Below are 19,990 nucleotides of genomic sequence, written 5' to 3'. Positions count from 1 at the left end.
TTTCTTGTCATACCATCTCTTTCCATCTGAGTATCCATCAGTCCCTCACTTCTGAAGATATCTATTCTCTCTATCTCCCTCTGGCTGTCAACCACCATCTTCTTCCTCCTCCACTCTGTCTCTGCCGGCCTCCCTCTCGTCTCTGCTACACAGATGGCTGTGGTTTCGCCTCACTCTATTCCCAGGCCGAGGCGGAGGCACTGTAACAGATTGCCATCACGTCGGACAGATATGGCTGACGACGGGGCCCGTTTCCAAGATTTTGTCTTTGCTTCTTCTGTACCTACTTTTTCCAGCTTCTGGTGGCTTAGGGGCTTTCAAATGAACACATCACGAACACAGTGACGGATTCTGAAACATAATTTGAATCTCACTACGAAGCTGCTTGGCAGATTTGCCCTATTTCTATTATTTATTTTTTTGACTCAGCTATCAGAGAGTTTTCACAGATGGGCTGAAGTTATCTGTGGCCTACTTCTTTAGGAGGGAATTACAGAGTATTCTCAAACATTCCCTCTCATCTCATCAGAACACACTCAGCGTAGAGGAGTGTATGCACATACACACACAAACACACACACGCACGCACGCACGCCCCCATGCACGCACGCACGCACGCACGGACAAACATACACACACACATCCACACGCACGTACGTACACACGCACACACACACACACACACACACACACACACACACACAAACACACACACACACACACACACACACACACACACACACACACACCCTTATAGGGCCATTAAATTGTCATTTAGATGTGGGAGTTTGTCATGGGCACAGAGGGAGGGCTGTGCTTCTTTATGCCCTCTCTCCTGTGCCATGCCTTCTTTATGCGCCCTCTCTACTGTGCCATGCCTTCTTTATATGCCCTCTTCTGCGCCATGCCTTCTTTATATGCCCTCTTCTGCGCCATGCCTTCTTTATATGCCCTCTCCTGTGCCATGCCTACTTTACTTGCCCTCTCTCCTGCGCCATGCCTTCTTTACGTGCCCTCTTCTGTGCCATGCCTACTTTACGTGCCCCCTGTGCCATGCCTTCTTTACGTGCCCTCTCCTGTGCCATGCCTTCTTTACGTGCCCTCTCCTGTGCCATGCCTTCTTTACGTGCCCTCTCTCCTGTGCCATGCCTTCTTTACGTGCCCTCTCTCCTGTGCCATGCCTACTTTACTTGCCCTCTCTCCTGCGCCATGCCTTCTTTACGTGCCCTCTTCTGTGCCATGCCTACTTTACGTGCCCCCTGTGCCATGCCTTCTTTACGTGCCCTCTCCTGTGCCATGCCTTCTTTACGTGCCCTCTCCTGTGCCATGCCTTCTTTACGTGCCCTCTCTCCTGTGCCATGCCTTCTTTACGTGCCCTCTCTCCTGTGCCATGCCTTCTTTACGTGCCCTCTCCTGTGCCATGCCTTCTTTACGCCCTCTCTCCTGTGCCATGCCTTCTTTATGTGCCCTCTCTCCTGTGCCATGCCTTCTTTAAGTGCCCCCTGTGCCCTCTCCAGTCCTGTGGCAGACTGGCATCTGGACGGCACCTGGTCACCCTCACCCTAGCGTGTGCACCCCACAGGGAGTGTGTGTGTGTGTGTGTGTGTGTGTGTGTGTGTGAGCGTGTACTGTATCTGTGTGTGTGTGTGTGTGTGTGTGTTTCTGTGTACCAGCGTTTGCTCGTATTGCAAAAGCAGCTACAGTATTACAATCAAGGAAAACATCTGAGCATAAAGTGTACTGAAAATACACATCATCAACAACAAAACTTTTGCTTTTCTCTTGGTACTGTATCTGTCCTCACTTCACTTTGTCTCTCTCTCCTTTTCTGTTTGTCTTTGCTCAGCTCCGTATTACTACCTCACTCTCTCTCTCCCTTTAGCTCTATCTCTCCCTCCCTCTATCTCTCTCTCTCTCTCCTTTTCTGTTTGTCTTTGCTCAGCTCCGTATTTCTGCCTCCCTCTCTCTCTCCCTTTAGCTCTATCTCTCCCTCCCTCTCTCTCTCTCTCTCTCTCTCTCTCTCTCTGTTCTTGTTGTCTCTGTAGTATGAGTCCATCAGGAGTCCAGAGAGCTGAGATCCGTCTGACGGCCGGCTGCCACTTTTCTCTCTGTTCGCCATCTCTCTCTCTCTCTCTTCCTGCTTTCTTTCTCTCTATATCTCTGTCTCTCTCTTCCTGCTCTCTTTCTCTCTCTCTATGCTCTCTCCCTCTCTCGCTTTATGCTCTCTCTCTCTCACTCCCTCTCTCTCTCAGCCTGCTTTTTCTGCATCGCTTCATTTGCTCAGAACAGAGTGGCACAAGTGGTTCAATATACAAACACACTCACACACACATACACACATATACACAAACAGCTTCTCATACATACTCGTCATTGTCACCATTTTACAAGTGCTTCCACACACACACACACACACACAACCACCCACCCTCCCAACACACACACACACACACACACACAAGCAAATTCAGTCCTTCTCTTCCTTTCTCCTCTTTTCTCCTTTCTCCCTCCATCCCTCCTGCCGTTCCTCCATCCTCCTTCTCCTCCATTCCCTCCCATGACAGTCTCCTCCTCTCTCTGACTTCTGTTGCCAGGCGATCACAGCCTTATCAGAGGAGATGAGGAGGATTTTTTTTTTTTTCAAATGCTCCTGGTTTTCATCCTCATTAAACTTGTTCCCTGTTTACTTCCTCTCCATACACACACACACACACACACACACACACACACACACACAGAGACAGACATGTAGACACACCGGTTAGTCTCTAAGTGTGTGAAGTGAAGTTGATTTCCATTCACACTTTACTGTAAGTGCAATCAAGAGAAATTGTGTGTACACACACGCAGCTTGGAATTTGCGCCAGCTTCACTTATGTGGCATACAGTATATGCCATATGCGTGGGCAAAAGCTCATTGGCATCATTTGAACATGTTTGCCCTCTGTACAGGAGTACACGGCATCATTCATATTTAGTGTAGTGGAAAAGGAGCCCGGTTTACATAGCCTAGCGAGTTAGACCCACATCAAGATGTAGGGTGTAGAAACTCACCATAGCAGGGCTCAATCGGAGGGGTGGGATAAACAGCTGTCTTTCAAATTCTCTCTCCACGCAATAGGATAGCGCTAAACGAATCATCTTCTTGTTTTCAAGTGACAGGATGCTTAACGGTCGCAACTTCTGATCGCATGTCAGTCATCATTATGTTAAGCCCGCCCACCAACTCTATACACAATGTGATTGGTTCGGTGATAACTGCCAAAGCTCAGCTCCCAAGTCAACGAAGAGTTGCTAGACTACCCCGATAGCAACTTAGATTTGCTGTCGCTAGGGGTGTCCAGATTTCTAGGCTACGGTTTGCAGGCAGTAGCCTGAAAAGTTGTGAGTTTGATTCGTTGTTGCCGCCGTCGTGCCCTTGAACAAGGCAATAACCTTGAGCCTGGCCCTGCCATTAATTGACATCTGTAAGTCGCTTTGGATAGAAGTGTCAGGCAAATAAATAGAGATTTTCTGCACCCACCACCACCACCACACAGAATGGGAATTTGTTCAAAAGTTAATGATGACAAAGGCAGCTATTTTCTTTTTTGTCAGTGTTTCAGCTTTTGTTGACGATTAAGTGTCAGTGTTACTGTCTGAATTGCAATCTGGTCCGTTTCCGATTTAGCAACCCAGGGCTAATTGCCAAGTGCCAGTCTCCGGAAAAGTGTGTGCGTGCTAAGTCACTGGAGGTGGCTGAGAGACTCCGGCTAATGAGGACTTTGGCTCACACACGACCCAGACAGCAATCTGGTCCGGTCGAGCCTACAACAGCGGCTGCCGCCGAAGAAACGAGTCTTCACGTGGTTCGTCAAGCGGCCCCTTGGTGCCTTCTGTACACGTGTCTTGAGACCGAGACACGAAATGCACGCTTTTGTTCTGTATTTTGCGCCTTGCTGTAATCCACTGTGATCTGATTATTGTAATTTCAAAGGCTGACATCAGAACGTTCATCCCTGAAGAGTTGGGGGGGAAAAAACAACGACAAAAAAAAAACAATTGGTTCTTCAGGCTCCAGACGGGTGTCTCTGATGGTCTGTGTCACTTCCTGTGTGTGTGTGTGTGTGTGTGTGTGTGTCTCCTGTGCTCAGCGTATTCACAGGCTGATGGTGGTTTGTCTCTTCTAATCTCATCTCGCCCCTCATCTCCACTACTCAGCACATTCCCTGGCTGGTGAAGTACTGCTGACGGAGAACACAGACTAATCTGCCTAAGTCATTTCCCTCCAGTTGGGGAATCGTTTTATTGCCACTCACCTCCAAACTTTCATCACAAATATCTATAAAATTATTACCTCTTGACTTCTCATTTTCATCAGATGTTGCCACAGGACATTTCGGTGAGCAGGGCAAGCAACACTTCACCTGGAATTGGGAAACAGACGGGAAACGAAAGGTTTTCAAAAGTGTATTTGAAAAAAAAGAAAGAAAACTAAAAAAAAATTCTGTCCCTCTGCAGCTGCTGTAGTGCAACCCAAGGCTTAGAGAAACTCGTAGCCGACACTGAAAAGCCAAATGAATCTCCAGGGAGGAAATCAAAATGAAAGGGCTTTTGACCAGGTCTCCCCAGTCTAGCCATCAGTTATTTCCTCTATTTCAGGAGCGTAGGTGTGTTGTGATGAAAACAAAAGAAAAGAAAGTGAGATGCTCTGACGGTGCAGTATGAGGGAATAGTGAACTTAAGACCAATACAGGAAACACAGTGGTCATAAAGGTATCAACAGGATCTAGAGAAACACAGTGGTCATACAGGTGTCCATAGGATGGAAACACAGTGGTCATACAGGTATCCACGGGATCTAGGGAAACACAGTGCTCAGCATACATGGTGGATAAACAGGGATGGAAGACAAGACAGAGAGAGAGAGAGGGGGAGATTGCCTTTAAGAACAGTGAGGGGTAAACAGAGTGGGACGGGGGGGGGATAAAACAAAGAGAATAAGACACATATGTTCAGTATAGGGTATCTCATAGGTTTGAGGCTTTTTGGATGAATATGTGAGTGTGAGTATGTGTGTTTGTGTGTGTGTGTGTGTGTGTGTGTTTGTGTGATAGAGAAAAAGGCAGAGAGAGAGAGAGAGAGAGAGAGAGAGAGAGAGAAAGAAAGACAGCGAGGGAGGCTGGTGGTGAACTGCTGTGTGGAGTGTGTCTCTTGGCCGTCATTCAGGAAGCACCAGGAGTGTATTTCCTCCATCTTTCCTCCATCCTTCGCTGACCAGCGGTGTATACTGTAGACGGATTGTTCTGTGCCACGGGCCATATGGCCGTGAAGAACGCAAACACCGCTTGCCGGAAGGACGGAGAAGAGATTAGTGGCAGAGGCCTGCACTATATATACTTTCCCCCCTTTGAATCAGGGTCAAGATCTGGGAGAAAGGATTAAGAGTCCTTTTCCAGGAAAGCGGAGCTGCTGGGAGTCCTTTTCCAGGAAAGCGGAGCTGCTGGGAGTCCTTTTCCAGGAAAGCGGAGCTGCTGGACACTGCTGGCGAACAGAGAATCCCAGAGAATGTCTCAATCCCACTGCCGCTGTAGCTGGGTTTCCACAGGCTGGTGGGGTGCGAGTCTGACAGCGTGTTTTGCCCACAGTGCTGAGCTCTGTGGCCAGAGGCAAAGATAGACACACAAGGTGGGAAGATTCAGCATGAAATGAATTAATAAAAGATAGATACTGTAGATAAATAGATAGATAGATAGATCCATCAAAATTCCCAGACTGAAGTTAACTAATAAAGCATAGATAGATAGATAGATAAATAGATAGATAGATAGATCCATCAACATTCTCAGACCGAAGTTAAATACTGTAAATCAGAATTTAACACACGGATTGCATGGTTTATTCAATTTCACTCCACCAAAGAAATCTTGTCCAGAGTCCCCGACTTGATGTAGCTTCCTGCCCCCCATATCAGCGCCCAACTTGGGCCTGTTGCGTTTTATTGTGGTGATCAGCTGAACATGGCTAATACCCCACTGAGCGTGCACACACTGTGTGATAACAAGGTACCTAACTCTCTAATCATTAGTATCCAGTGAGCTTTTATTTCTTGGATGAAAGAAAACAGCCTCTTCAAAGTGATTCTATAGTCATTTGTTGACATCCTTTATAAGACAGTGGAGTTACTTCTGTGCATCGTTTTTTTGATGTCTTTAAAAGTCCCTGTGAGAAAACTGGATGTTATCTACAAAGCGTCCAATTTTCTCCGCCTTTAGTTTTCGGCAAGCTCCTCCATTGAACATTTGATTCCTGTGTTCCTGTCCTGCATTGAACTGGGAATATGGCGAATCTCGCCTTGAAGCGCGACAACAACAAGAGCTCCCTTTCGGCTCCAGGTCCAGCACCTCAGCGTGGAGAGGAATTAGAGAGGAAACAATCGATACGCGGATTTGCATGTCTTAGTGTCGGAGACTCCATGCAGGTCAGGTTTCTGGCAATGTCATCGCGTCCTGGCGTGGCACACACACACACACACACACACACACACACACACACACACACACACACACACACTCAAGAAGTGTGTCCTCCAAAACATCCCTGGAGGGATAAAAAGAAAACCCTGATAGATTTGTCACCTTGTGTTTTGTTTCTTTTTTTTTTTTTGATGGGCTGGAGCTTGCTTTGGTATTCATTGCCAGACCTTTGCATTCATTGCCTGTTGTTGTTTTGCTCAACGTCAGACTCCTGCGTGTTGAAGAGCATCCGTGATGTAAGCATGAGGTTTATTTACTCAAAGTTGCATGCACTTTTTCATCCTCCTGTTTCTCCGAGTGGAACAAGCCCACTTTTAAACTCACTCATACACACACAGGCACACACACGCAGACACACACACACACACACACACACACACACACACACACACACACACACACACACACACACACACACACATGGCCCTGCCCGAGGCACCTGCCTCTGTCTGATAGGAGTGCTTACAGTGTGTGTGCCTGGCGACGCAGCAAATGAGGGTCAGTCCTCTCCGGAGACTTATCTGGGAGCAGCTCCTTCATGTCCACATGCAGTAGTATCTCTCCAGGCATGTCCTACACACAGTAGGAACCTAGTGAGGCGTCACACACACACACACACACACACACACACACACACACACACACACACACACAGACAAAGTGGCACATGAATACATATGCACACACACACACACACACACACACAGACATGGTGGTACATGAAAACATACGCACACACACATACACACACACACACACAAACACACACACGCTGGCACACAGACATACTGGCACATGAACACGCACACACACACACACTGATACAGAAGGGGACACACCACACACACCAGCCATTGACTCCCACGGCCCATTAAAGACAGGGGGTGGACCATAAAAGGCCCCCTTTATGATGACGCATTCATTAACCTTTTCACAGCACTTCCACCAAATGAGCACGGCCCTGCACTGACACGTTTCCTGGGGCACTAGTGACGTCATGTGGAGTTGGTTATGGGTTTGCGGGGGCAATTGCGAGGGACCATATTCCAATTAAAATGGTGCCCTACACCCCCCCCCCCCCCCCCCCACACACACACACACACACACACTCATATACGTACATAACTACAGAACTAATAGTGCGGAGAACATTACTGTGAGCTACTTGTAGAACATGAGCAGGTTGATGGCTCAGTCCAATTTGGTGGACAAGGGAGTGGGATAACAGCACGCTTAAATAGGATGTTATGGACTGTAGTATTTCACTGGATTGGACCAGGCGTTGCAGCAGTGGACCACTTTTACAACAAGGCAGTCCTCTGTCTCACAGAGGATATAGGAAGTGTGACACACTTATGAACAAGGCTGTCCTCTGTCTCATAGAGGATATAGGAAAATTTTACACACTTACGGATATTACAGTATAGTCAGTGTATCCCAAAAGGGTTACATTTGGACACGTGCACAACATCTAAATTTAAGCATATTAGTATACAGGAAATGAGAGATGATTCACACTCCAAGGACTGCCCATGTATGTTGTTTTTCATTTATTTCTAAACATTTTATGGAAAAAAAAGAAAAAGAACATAGATGCTCATTTCCTGTATACAGATACAGTATGCACTCCATGAACCTCTGAAACTGTGAAGCAGAATCATTCATCTGAGGCAGCTCAAGTCAAGTCAAGTCTGTAAGAATGGAAATTACAGTCTACGGGTCTACAGGTCCCATCCGTTATTTCTGGACTGCTGCCATATTTATTCCACAGCAAGTCATTTGTCCAACCATGAAATTCAAGAAATGCTTTATCTTTAGCTTTCTTGACAGGTTCATGTTCAAAGGCCATTCATTATCACATTTAAACACCCACCGCCAGTTTGTATGACTGAGTTTGGCCTGAGTTACAGCTACAGAGTTACTGTTGAGATAGGCGCTGAGGTATAGTGGAGTTTCAGTAGGACTTAGTTAGGACTGAGTTAGGACTTAGTTAGGGTGGGATTGCATCTGAGATACGTGGAGTTAGGGCTGAGTTAGGACTGAGTTGTGTTGGAGTTATGTTGGAGTTAGGGCTGAGTTGCAGTACAGCAGAGTTATGGCAGTTATGTAATGCTTTATCTTTAGCTTTCTTGACAGGTTCATGTTCAAAGGCCATTCATTATCACATTTAAACACCCACCGCCAGTTTTGTATGACTGAGTTTGGCCTGAGTTACAGCTGAGTTACTGCTGAGATAGGGGCTGAGGTATGCTGGAGTTTCAGTAGGACTGAGTTAGGACTGAGTTAGGACTTAGTTAGGGTGGGATTGCATCCGAGCTATGGCTGAGATATGTGGAGTTAGGGCTGAGTTAGGACTGAGTTGTGTTGGAGTTATGTTGGAGTTAGGGCTGAGTTACAGTACAGCAGAGTTACGGCAGTTATGTTGGAGTTAGGGCTGAGTTACATCTGAGTTATAGATGAGTTACAGCAGAGTTATGTTGGAGTTAGGACTGGGTTACATCTGAGTTATAGATGAGTTATAGATCAGTTACAGCAGAGTTATGTTGGAGTTAGAGCTGGGTTACACCTGAGTTATAGATGAGTTATAGATCAGTTACAGCAGAGTTATGTTGGAGTTAGAGCTGGGTTACACCTGAGTTATAGATGAGTTACAGCAGATTTATGTTGGAGTTAGGACTGGGTTACACCTGAGTTATAGATGAGTTACAGCAGAGTTATGTTGGAGTTAGGGCTGAGTTACGGCAGAGTTATGTTGGCGTTAGGGCTGGGTTACGGCAGAGTTATGTTGGAGTTAGGGATGAATTACGGTGGAGTAAAGGCTGAGTTACAGCTGAATTAGGCCTGAGATACGGTAGAGTGCCCGCTGTCTCAGTGTGCCCTCCTCCTCTGACTCATGCCTGCTCTCTTAGGTCACTAGCAGTCACAGTTTGACCACACAAATGCTCCAATGAAGCAATGAAACGTTGCCATGTTTGTTTGTTTTAGAGATGAGCTCTCTAAAGATTGTTTGTGCAACCCCATTACTTTCGGGTAGTTAGTTTGGTATTTGCACAATACTCAAATGTCCCAGATCTCCAGGGCTGATTTCCAGTTGGAGAGGCATCTACCAGAGATGCTGGTTCTGGGAGGAGGTCATTGCCTCCTTCTGACTGCTCATGTTTCAGAGCCTCTGCTCCAGCGTGTATAGCGTCCGGTCCTGAGACTGGAGCACGTGTAGAATCTCGAGCCTAATCAAAAAACAAACAAACAAACAAACAAACAAACAAACAACAGCAACCATGTGGGGGGGAACTGATCAATATGTTTGTCTTTGGCAAAGTCAGATCAACTGCTAGAGTATAGAGAAGCCAGAGCAGTGACCGGTGCTGTTACTTAAAGGGACACTTCACCGATTAGCATTAAGGTTCAAGGTACGGTTCAAGGTACTGTAGAAGGTGGTAGAAAGTGAAACCGTGGAAAAGTATGATTGTACCCATAAGGTTTGCTAGACATATATCTAAAACATACTTGCTTGATACCAGCTTGCTCTAAACCAAATAAAAATGTGCAAATGCAGCAATGATAGATAAACTTGTATGAAAACAATATTTACTCATATTTTCAAAGTGTGATTCTGCTTAAATAAAAACATATAACTTTACTTAGAATAGAAGTATGATTTTGTAATAGATTATAAAACTATTTTTTTTACTTAAACTTGAAAGAATAACTGTTTAGACTTAAAATGTATTTTTCCTTGAATTTGATAGAATGTTTAATCAAAAGATTTAAGTGTTTTAATTCAGCTTATATAGTATGTCATGTTTAATGAATTGTGCTTAGAACAAGTATAGAGAAAAAAGCTTGTAGTTCATGTGCAGGTCTGAGTTCAAAGCAAGGTCACCAGAAAGAAAAAAAGAAGAGAGGCAAAGACACTTGATCGTGTCAGAGAGGGATAGGTCTAGACCTGGGCGTGAAAGTAGTATAAAAGGCCTCCTTCGCGGGATCTTAGGTCTCTTCTCCTTTTTCTTTTGGACTCTGAACTTTGCATTTCGAGACAGATAGAATTTTTTTTTATATTGTATTTTATTTTTAATAAAGTCAAAGCCCTAACCTTTTGTTAGGGCATTGTTTAAAAGCCGCCGAGAGTTCTTTTTCGTGTTTCCTGCCTCCCCTGTGTCAAAGAGAACATCGACCCTCTCGCAAGAGGCGCAAGCCTACAGAGGGGACCCAGTGGGTAAGTTTGTCTGTGATTTGGGCTTACTTTCTAAGACACCGTTAATGGGCAAATACTTACTGCACAATGCACTGACACATACAGGAGTAGCGAACTCAGCTGTGTATTTAGGAAGGAAAGTTCTATACACCGTAGCGGTCACAAAACCAACTAGGCTTCGTTTAACAGTTGTATTTCTGTAAAATAAGGTCTAAATGCATACCACACAAGCAGGGATATGGAAATCGGTTTTTAATAAGTAAACTTATGTAAAAACTGAGCACAAATTGTTACAAATAAAATCAAAATCTGTGTAATGTCATGTATAATATGCAGATTCATCCTTGAAAAATTCATATTATCTTTTTGCACTGTTAGTAAATTAAACTAAGTTTGTTGTGAGTGAACAACTTACTTTAACTTATTGAAAGCAGATGCGTATTAATAACTGAGAATTTTTATCTTTCAGTAATTCAAAATAATACTAGTTTAGATTAACTGAATTATTTTCATAGATTGCAAAAGGTCTGTCACTGGAGAAAGAAAATACATATGTGTGGTCAGCTTCGATAGTGACTGTGAAGCTTTCTGCGGTCCCTTGTTCGATAGACAACGTCTGCGATGCGGTCTCTGTGACCGGAGGTTGACCTCAGTAACCATAGTCAAGAGTCAGCTGCCATAAACACAATCTATTTTCTCCGAAAGTGTGAAGACACTTTATTATAGGTACGATTGCAGGCAATAGGATCAGCAGTGAAAAAGGACTAGATTAAAGAGAGCCTCCTAAAAAGTTTCACTTGTTGACCCCAGAGTCCTGATCAAGGATTTTTGGTCCAAATAGAGAAAGTCTCTCTCTTTTGCATCAGTCCTTTCGTACATCCTAAACCCGTTGAAAAGGGGCCCCTGCAAAAAACACGATACTGACAGTCACTTCCTCTTCTGCAAGGCAAGTTTTGCAGAGACAGAAGAGGAAGCACACACTCTTTAGCAAGGCGAAGAACTCGCAGAGTCTAAAGACAAGCATACTCTTTGGTAAGGTGTGAAAAAAACACAGAATCCAAAGACAAATACACCACACCACTCTTCTTGAAAAAGCGAGAGCCTCGCTGATTTTTGAAGAAATACACACACACCCACGGAGTAGCGATCTCAACTGTGATTGTAGTAGCCCTATATTCACCAGAGTAGACACAAAACGCAACATGGCGCCCAACGTGTAGGCAGTGATTGAGTAAGACGAACAAGTCACCACACTAGCTTAAGCGCTCGAACCCACAATACCTAGAACAGTGTATAGGGTACGATACACAAAGAGCTTCTTTTTAGATAACCCAGTAGAGCTCACTGGCAAAACCTAAAAAGGGCTCGCAAACTGCGCATAAAAGTCTCATTAAATAATAGCGAAGGCGCAAATCGACCCAGTAAAAGGCAAACAAGGATTATAAGGTACCGGCCCTTATATATCCTGCCGCGTGATAATTACTGGTCAAACCAAGTTCGATCACTGAAGCCGACAGAGGCTGACTGTATCCGTAGCATAAGGCAAATCTTAGGTGTCACTGGTTGTATCCTGACGCGAACCCAGAACACGGAGTGAAGTGAGGAGTAATTAACCCACGAGGGACCGCACCTATCTGAAGAGTCCCTAGCAGGGAGGAACAGTTATTAAACAGCCGAGACTAGGGCATTATGGACCTTGCAGCCGCAGACAGTGAATGGACAGATAGCTCTAAATCTGACACAGATGATGAGCAAGAAGTTCCTTTCAGTATGCGAGCTATGAGGGAAGCCATAGCCCGACACCAAAGTCCGGGTGGTAGGAGGCAGCGCCGTTGGCCGACACGCACGTCTAATCCTACACAAAATTGCAGGTTAATCCTGGGAAATGTTTTGGATTTAGACTTCGGTACAGACAGGGGCACCTTCCTCAACCCGGCAAACGTACAGCTGTCGCACACAGCAGGAGTAGCTGCTGCAGTGCAAGGCCGCTGGAGTGAAGAGACCCGAAATAATCGAGCCGACCTATTATCACAACTCCCGCTGAGATCAGGAACCGTGATAGCACAAAAGGTCATAACTGACCCACAGGTTAGCACAGTCTTACACGTCGCTTATGAAGCCCATGATGGGACAATGAACCACCACCAACAGGTGCAACATTTACAAACATTGATACAAAAAGCTGTGTTGATGGCGTCAGGAACCATAATAACCCCTCCCTTTGGTGATGGAGTTTTTGGTTACGACACCCTAGCAGCAACAGGGGCGCTCCGAAATGTAGTACTGCTAAACCCAGGAAGACATTTCATAGTAGTAGCGCTAACAGAAGACAAATTTCAAAACCTAAATGATGAGTTAGGGAAACCACTAGCCCAGGTATCGATAGACCAAAATAGTGGCACAAGAAGTGATGTGATAAGCGTTCCTACAGCACCTTTGATCGCTGACATCACATCACACATGCCAGACACACTCCCCCCGATCTTCACACCCCCGGGCGGCACAAGGGCAGCTCCAGGCGTTGAGCCTGTGGAACCTGAGTTTCCTGACCCCCCTATACAAAGGGAGGGAATTGTGACCGAGGTCGGGGGAGTTAGAATGATTTTCTTAGCCGCACCACCAGATCAGGCCCCATCTGAAAACATGGGCGCTTTGACTGTATTGAGGCAAGTTGACATTATGACAGATCCCCCAGAAGAGGCTGAGATAAGGAGGACCTTCGGGTCAGCCAGATATCGTATAGCCCGTAGTACAGTAGCCACCAGCATAGGAGAGCCTGAGCCGGGGGAGATGGTGAGATTAAACACACCAGGAGCCCTCAGGGAATGGTACTCCGCAGTGCAATTGGTGAGAATAGAGCAAAACACCAAATTGAATGATTTGTCGGCGGCCATAAGGTACTCTATAGCAGACGCAGCGGATGACAATGATCCCATTGTAACCATAAGACTGCGTACTCAAAGAAAAACCTTTCTGGGTCTTAGACAGAGAGAGCTATTTGCAGCAGTTGCAGTAGCCTACCCATGGGGAACCGCCACAAATCCCATAACGGTGAGGTTCTTAGTCGACGTAGAAGAAAATGAGGCATTCCTAGAAAGTCTAATGAAACAGGCATACGCCGGTGTGCCAAAAGGGACCTCTTTGGGCGCTTCCACTCTCCCCATCCCCGCCACGGGCGAGCATGCCTTGTCTGAGGAAGAAGTGGGGGAAAGAGAGGATGGCCTCAGATACAGCGTTCCGGTCACACCAGAGCGAGGGCGAGACAGAGCTAGGGCCTGGCCACGAACACCCAGACCTTCCCGGACCCCGAGTGGTCTTCAATATGAAGGGTCACGATTACAAAATTCAACCCCACAAGGACCCACAAGGGTCCACGCCGTGCCGTCTCCGATAAGTGTAGGAGCACCCATAATACGAGCCCCCTCTACTGTATCGTTCGCGTCTCCCCATGACCCGATACAGTATATTAGAGGGGAAAACAAAAAATCACCGCCGGTTAAATATAGAACACAAAATTGTAAAGCCCCCCCGTGTAAACCACCTATATGGTCAACATACGAAGGAGTAGCTTTCTGCCCACTAAATACTTATCAAACTTATCAATATAAAGAGAATGAGAATAAAAGACCAAACATCCCCTGGTATGAAGCCTCAAGAGAGGAAAGAGAAGTAATCAGCCAAGCGCCCTCATCCTCTGAAGTTTTGGGCCTACCTGGCGTAACCAGAACATGGAAAGAGGCACAGCTGGCTATAGGTTATGACTATTACAAACAGGGATGTGATAGAAGAGACAGGTCTATAGAGAGATACTTTGGAATAAACGCCCTGTTCAATTCTATAGAACCTCCCCAAGCACAGCCAACCTGGAGCAGCAATGAGCGGACAGAGAGCCGTGGTGCTGCAATTCAACCAGAGTTAGGCACCTCCACCTTTTCACGAAGCCAAATCTTAGGCGCAGGGATGAGCACCGTAAAACTTCTTGGCCTACTTCCCCCTAGAACGGAAGGGCAATCAGACGTGGTATATCTCAAAGGCTGTATTGATGCAGGACTTCCTGAAGAATTACTTCAGGATCCGACAATGAACCTGGCCCTGAGTGTTAACAAAGGCATTAGAGTGCCTCCAGGCAGCACATGTTTTGATCTAGTGAAGACTCACAAGAGAGCCCCAGGAGAGGATGAGTTGGAGGAACAACTCAAAATCTTATCCAAAGAGGTGACAGAAAAGAAAATATCACTAGATCAGGCCATGAGAACTGTGATACATAAAGGGGCCAGTGCAGTACAGCAAGAGAGATTATTAAATGCGATACCCGGTGGTACACCCCTAGCTGCAGGTTGGCCATGTTGGAACTCAACAGATAAACAACAACAAATATACATATATGATAGGAGATCAAGCGCTAATAAGGCAAGAGCCAAGCAGAATGAGTTGGAACAACAATACCCCTCCTCTCAAGGCTAAACAAAAATAAGATACAGATAGCAGGTTTAAACCCACTATTTGGAAAATTGAAAATCAAATGCAGTAACTGCGCCAACAAGGGAACCAAAATGTACCCCATCGCTGTTAAAAGGCGAGGGGAGTGCTACTCCACTGACGTTGCGGTGCCCCTACTTACTACTACATTAGGAAATAAATATTTTCTAATAACAACAGACAATGCAAGGGGAGACACAAAGGTCTACCCATGCAAAAAAGCAACAGCAAGGGTTATTGCCGATCGCATGGCACAATATTTCACCCACCAACAACCTCTGTCATTGAGAATAGACAACGTAACTTAGTTCCTAATCAAAACAGTATTAAACTTACTGGAGGAAATGGGCGTTCAAGCAATATTCTCAATGGTATACAAACCCGAAACAAATCGCAAAGAGTCATGGAAAGAGCAGTGAGGTCAGCATAAGAGTACATAAAAGCAAATGCCACCATCAACTGGGACAAGCCCAGGCAACTGATGTTGCTAAATGAGTACTTATCGCAAGCAGAACTCTCTAAAGCCACAAAACACCCATATGCAGGGCCAACGACCACTTCAGTCCTGCTCCACAGAGAGCAGACGAGAGGCCAGGGCATCAAAAACACAAACAAAGGTGAAGACATTGTAGTGAACGTAGCAGGTAACGTTGTGACCTTAGCAAAGAAAGGCAGGGTACATCTTTCACACATACGTTTACGAAAATGATCACACACTCAACACCCACACACACTAAGCCCAGGTGTCTTGCCCAAGGACAACTTGTCGTCTCAGATACAGGGGAGGGCTCGATTAAGCTGGGCCGAGGGGACCCCTCGGACCCAGCTGGGACTCTGCTTAGGTGGACAACATACTCTCCAGGGGAAACTCTGGACCACAGAGTAAAAGAACCAAAAGATCCAGATACTCTGGATCAAGATGACTCTTTACTCCCAATCATTGACGGGAAGAGGGGCTCAGAGTTTGACAAACCTCCCCCTATCCCCGACTGTGAAATCAACTTTTACAGGGACTTCCCAGAAAGTCACTTGGATGGTTAGAGATTGGGGCAATAGCCCAGAAAATCTCGCACAAAGCAGCCGAAGATGACCTGCTGGAAGCCTGTTGAACAACATCCCCCAGACAAGAGGTGAGGTGACTCAAACTGAAGTTGAAACGAAGACTAGAACTGTGACAGTGACGGGAGAACACACACACACCCGTCACAGGAAGAAAAAATCGAGGCAGCTGGCTGGCGTAGATTCGACGCACTCAAACCAGAAGTAGGTCCATACGACGCCTGCATCCTCGAACCAACAGACATGACCAGCAACCCAGACGCAACAGGATCGACGTTTCCACGGTTCCAGAGGAGGATGTAGAAGGTGGTAGAAAGTGAAACCGTGGAAAAGTATGATTGTACCCATAAGGTTTGCTAGACATATATCTAAAACATACTTGCTTGATACCAGCTTGCTCTAAACCAAATAAAAATGTGCAAATGCAGCAATGATAGATAAACTTGTATGAAAACAATATTTACTCATATTTTCAAAGTGTGATTCTGCTTAAATAAAAACATATAACTTTACTTAGAATAGAAGTATGATTTTGTAATAGATTATAAAACTATTTTTTTTACTTAAACTTGAAAGAATAACTGTTTAGACTTAAAATGTATTTTTCCTTGAATTTGATAGAATGTTTAATCAAAAGATTTAAGTGTTTTAATTCAGCTTATATAGTATGTCATGTTTAATGAATTGTGCTTAGAACAAGTATAGAGAAAAAAGCTTGTAGTTCATGTGCAGGTCTGAGTTCAAAGCAAGGTCACCAGAAAGAAAAAAAGAAGAGAGGCAAAGACACTTGATCGTGTCAGAGAGAGATAGGTCTAGACCTGGGCGTGAAAGTAGTATAAAAGGCCTCCTTCGCGGGATCTTAGGTCTCTTCTCCTTTTTCTTTTGGACTCTGAACTTTGCATTTCGAGACAGATAGAATTTTTTTTTATATTGTATTTTATTTTTAATAAAGTCAAAGCCCTAACCTTTTGTTAGGGCATTGTTTAAAAGCCGCCGAGAGTTCTTTTTCGTGTTTCCTGCCTCCCCTGTGTCAAAGAGAACATCGACCCTCTCGCAAGAGGCGCAAGCCTACAGAGGGGACCCAGTGGGTAAGTTTGTCTGTGATTTGGGCTTACTTTCTAAGACACCGTTAATGGGCAAATACTTACTGCACAATGCACTGACACATACAGGAGTAGCGAACTCAGCTGTGTATTTAGGAAGGAAAGTTCTATACACCGTAGCGGTCACAAAACCAACTAGGCTTCGTTTAACAGTTGTATTTCTGTAAAATAAGGTCTAAATGCATACCACACAAGCAGGGATATGGAAATCGGTTTTTAATAAGTAAACTTATGTAAAAACTGAGCACAAATTGTTACAAATAAAATCAAAATCTGTGTAATGTCATGTATAATATGCAGATTCATCCTTGAAAAATTCATATTATCTTTTTGCACTGTTAGTAAATTAAACTAAGTTTGTTGTGAGTGAACAACTTACTTTAACTTATTGAAAGCAGATGCGTATTAATAACTGAGAATTTTTATCTTTCAGTAATTCAAAATAATACTAGTTTAGATTAACTGAATTATTTTCATAGATTGCAAAAGGTCTGTCACTGGAGAAAGAAAATACATATGTGTGGTCAGCTTCGATAGTGACTGTGAAGCTTTCTGCGGTCCCTTGTTCGATAGACAACGTCTGCGATGCGGTCTCTGTGACCGGAGGTTGACCTCAGTAACCATAGTCAAGAGTCAGCTGCCATAAACACAATCTATTTTCTCCGAAAGTGTGAAGACACTTTATTATAGGTACGATTGCAGGCAATAGGATCAGCAGTGAAAAAGGACTAGATTAAAGAGAGCCTCCTAAAAAGTTTCACTTGTTGACCCCAGAGTCCTGATCAAGGATTTTTGGTCCAAATAGAGAAAGTCTCTCTCTTTTGCATCAGTCCTTTCGTACATCCTAAACCCGTTGAAAAGGGGCCCCTGCAAAAAACACGATACTGACAGTCACTTCCTCTTCTGCAAGGCAAGTTTTGCAGAGACAGAAGAGGAAGCACACACTCTTTAGCAAGGCGAAGAACTCGCAGAGTCTAAAGACAAGCATACTCTTTGGTAAGGTGTGAAAAAAACACAGAATCCAAAGACAAATACACCACACCACTCTTCTTGAAAAAGCGAGAGCCTCGCTGATTTTTGAAGAAATACACACACACCCACGGAGTAGCGATCTCAACTGTGATTGTAGTAGCCCTATATTCACCAGAGTAGACACAAAACGCAACAGTACTTTATTGCCATTTATGTAAAAAAAACATATAGGAATTTGTTTCAGCAATACAGTGTGTGTTTGCTTTGTATCTTTAGAAAACCAGTCATGTTTTTGAATGGTCATGCATCATTCCCTCATTTGCCTTGAGATGGGAGAAATATGGATTTCAATGTTGGACTTCCTGCTTTCAATGATGTAAATTGATCATTGAAAGCAGGAAGTCCTATTCATGGGTTTCATTGAAATCCGTATTTCTCCCATCTCAAGGTAAACTGAGGGAATGATGCACGACCATTCAAAAACATGACTGGTTTTCTAAAGATACAAAGCAAACACACACTGTATTGCTGAAACAAATTCCTATATGTTTTTTTTACATAAATGGCAATAAAGTACCTTGAACCGTACCTTGAACCTTAATGCTAATCGGTGAAGTGTCCCTACAAAGCTTAATGCTAATCGGTGAGGTGTCCCTTGAAACAACATACAGCTCAGGTTGAGATGTGAGAAGATGTGAAAAAGTTCATGCATGCATCCGTATATCTGTATCAGTTATTGATACTTCCAGTTACACCAAATTTCAGCCCAACGTAGTTGGTGTCATGTGTGTGATACTGTATAAATGTGGTGATGAGCAACTGTAGCTCTGACTCCTGATCTGATGCACATCAGCTGAACGATGAGCACCCCCCCCCTCTCCCTCTCTCTCAGTACCAGTGTGATGAGTGTCCCTCCCTCTCTCTCTCTCACTCTGGATACCACTGTGATGAGCATCCCTCCCCCTCCTCTCTCTCTCTCTCTCTCTCCCTCCCTCCTTCTCTCTCTCTCTGAGTACAAGTGTGACGAGTGTCCCTCCCTCTCTCTCTCTCACTCTGGATGATGTGCATCCTACCCCCTCCTCTCTCTCTCTATCTCTCTCTCTCTCTCTCTCTCTCTCTCTCTCTCTCTCTCTCTCTCTCTCTCTCTCTCCTCCGTCCTCCAGTGCAATGAGTGTCCCTCCACCTCTCTTTCTCCCTGAGTACCTGCTGGTATGTGAGTGTATCTGGTGTGTGTGTGTGTGTGTGAATCTGGTCCGGGCAGAGCATCACAGCCTCTCCCAGCTGTCTGATCGGCGTGTCCGATTCCCCATGCTCACCCTCTCCACTCCGAGCCGATTTCTCCGGCTGTGGTGGTGACCGGGCAAAGCTGCTGCCGCTGCCTCTGCCACGCCATGCCCGCTGTGCCCGCAGCGCTCCCAAAATTGGGAATGTTGCCCGGAAGCCCTAGAGGCTGGCCCTCAGCTCGCCTCTCCGATGCCTCCCTCAGCTGGATGAGCCGACCGGAGCTCTGAGTGCCGCTCAGGTGGAGGAGAGAGCTGGAGCAGCACACCAGAGTGTGTGAAAAGGCCTCCACACACACACACACACAAACACACACACACACACACACACACACACACAGACACAGACACAGACACACAAGCACACACACACACACACACACACAC

This window comes from Sardina pilchardus, chromosome 13, assembly GCF_963854185.1.
Source record: "Sardina pilchardus chromosome 13, fSarPil1.1, whole genome shotgun sequence".
Classification (NCBI taxonomy): domain Eukaryota; kingdom Metazoa; phylum Chordata; class Actinopteri; order Clupeiformes; family Clupeidae; genus Sardina; species Sardina pilchardus.
This window is presented reverse-complemented; position numbering follows the sequence as displayed.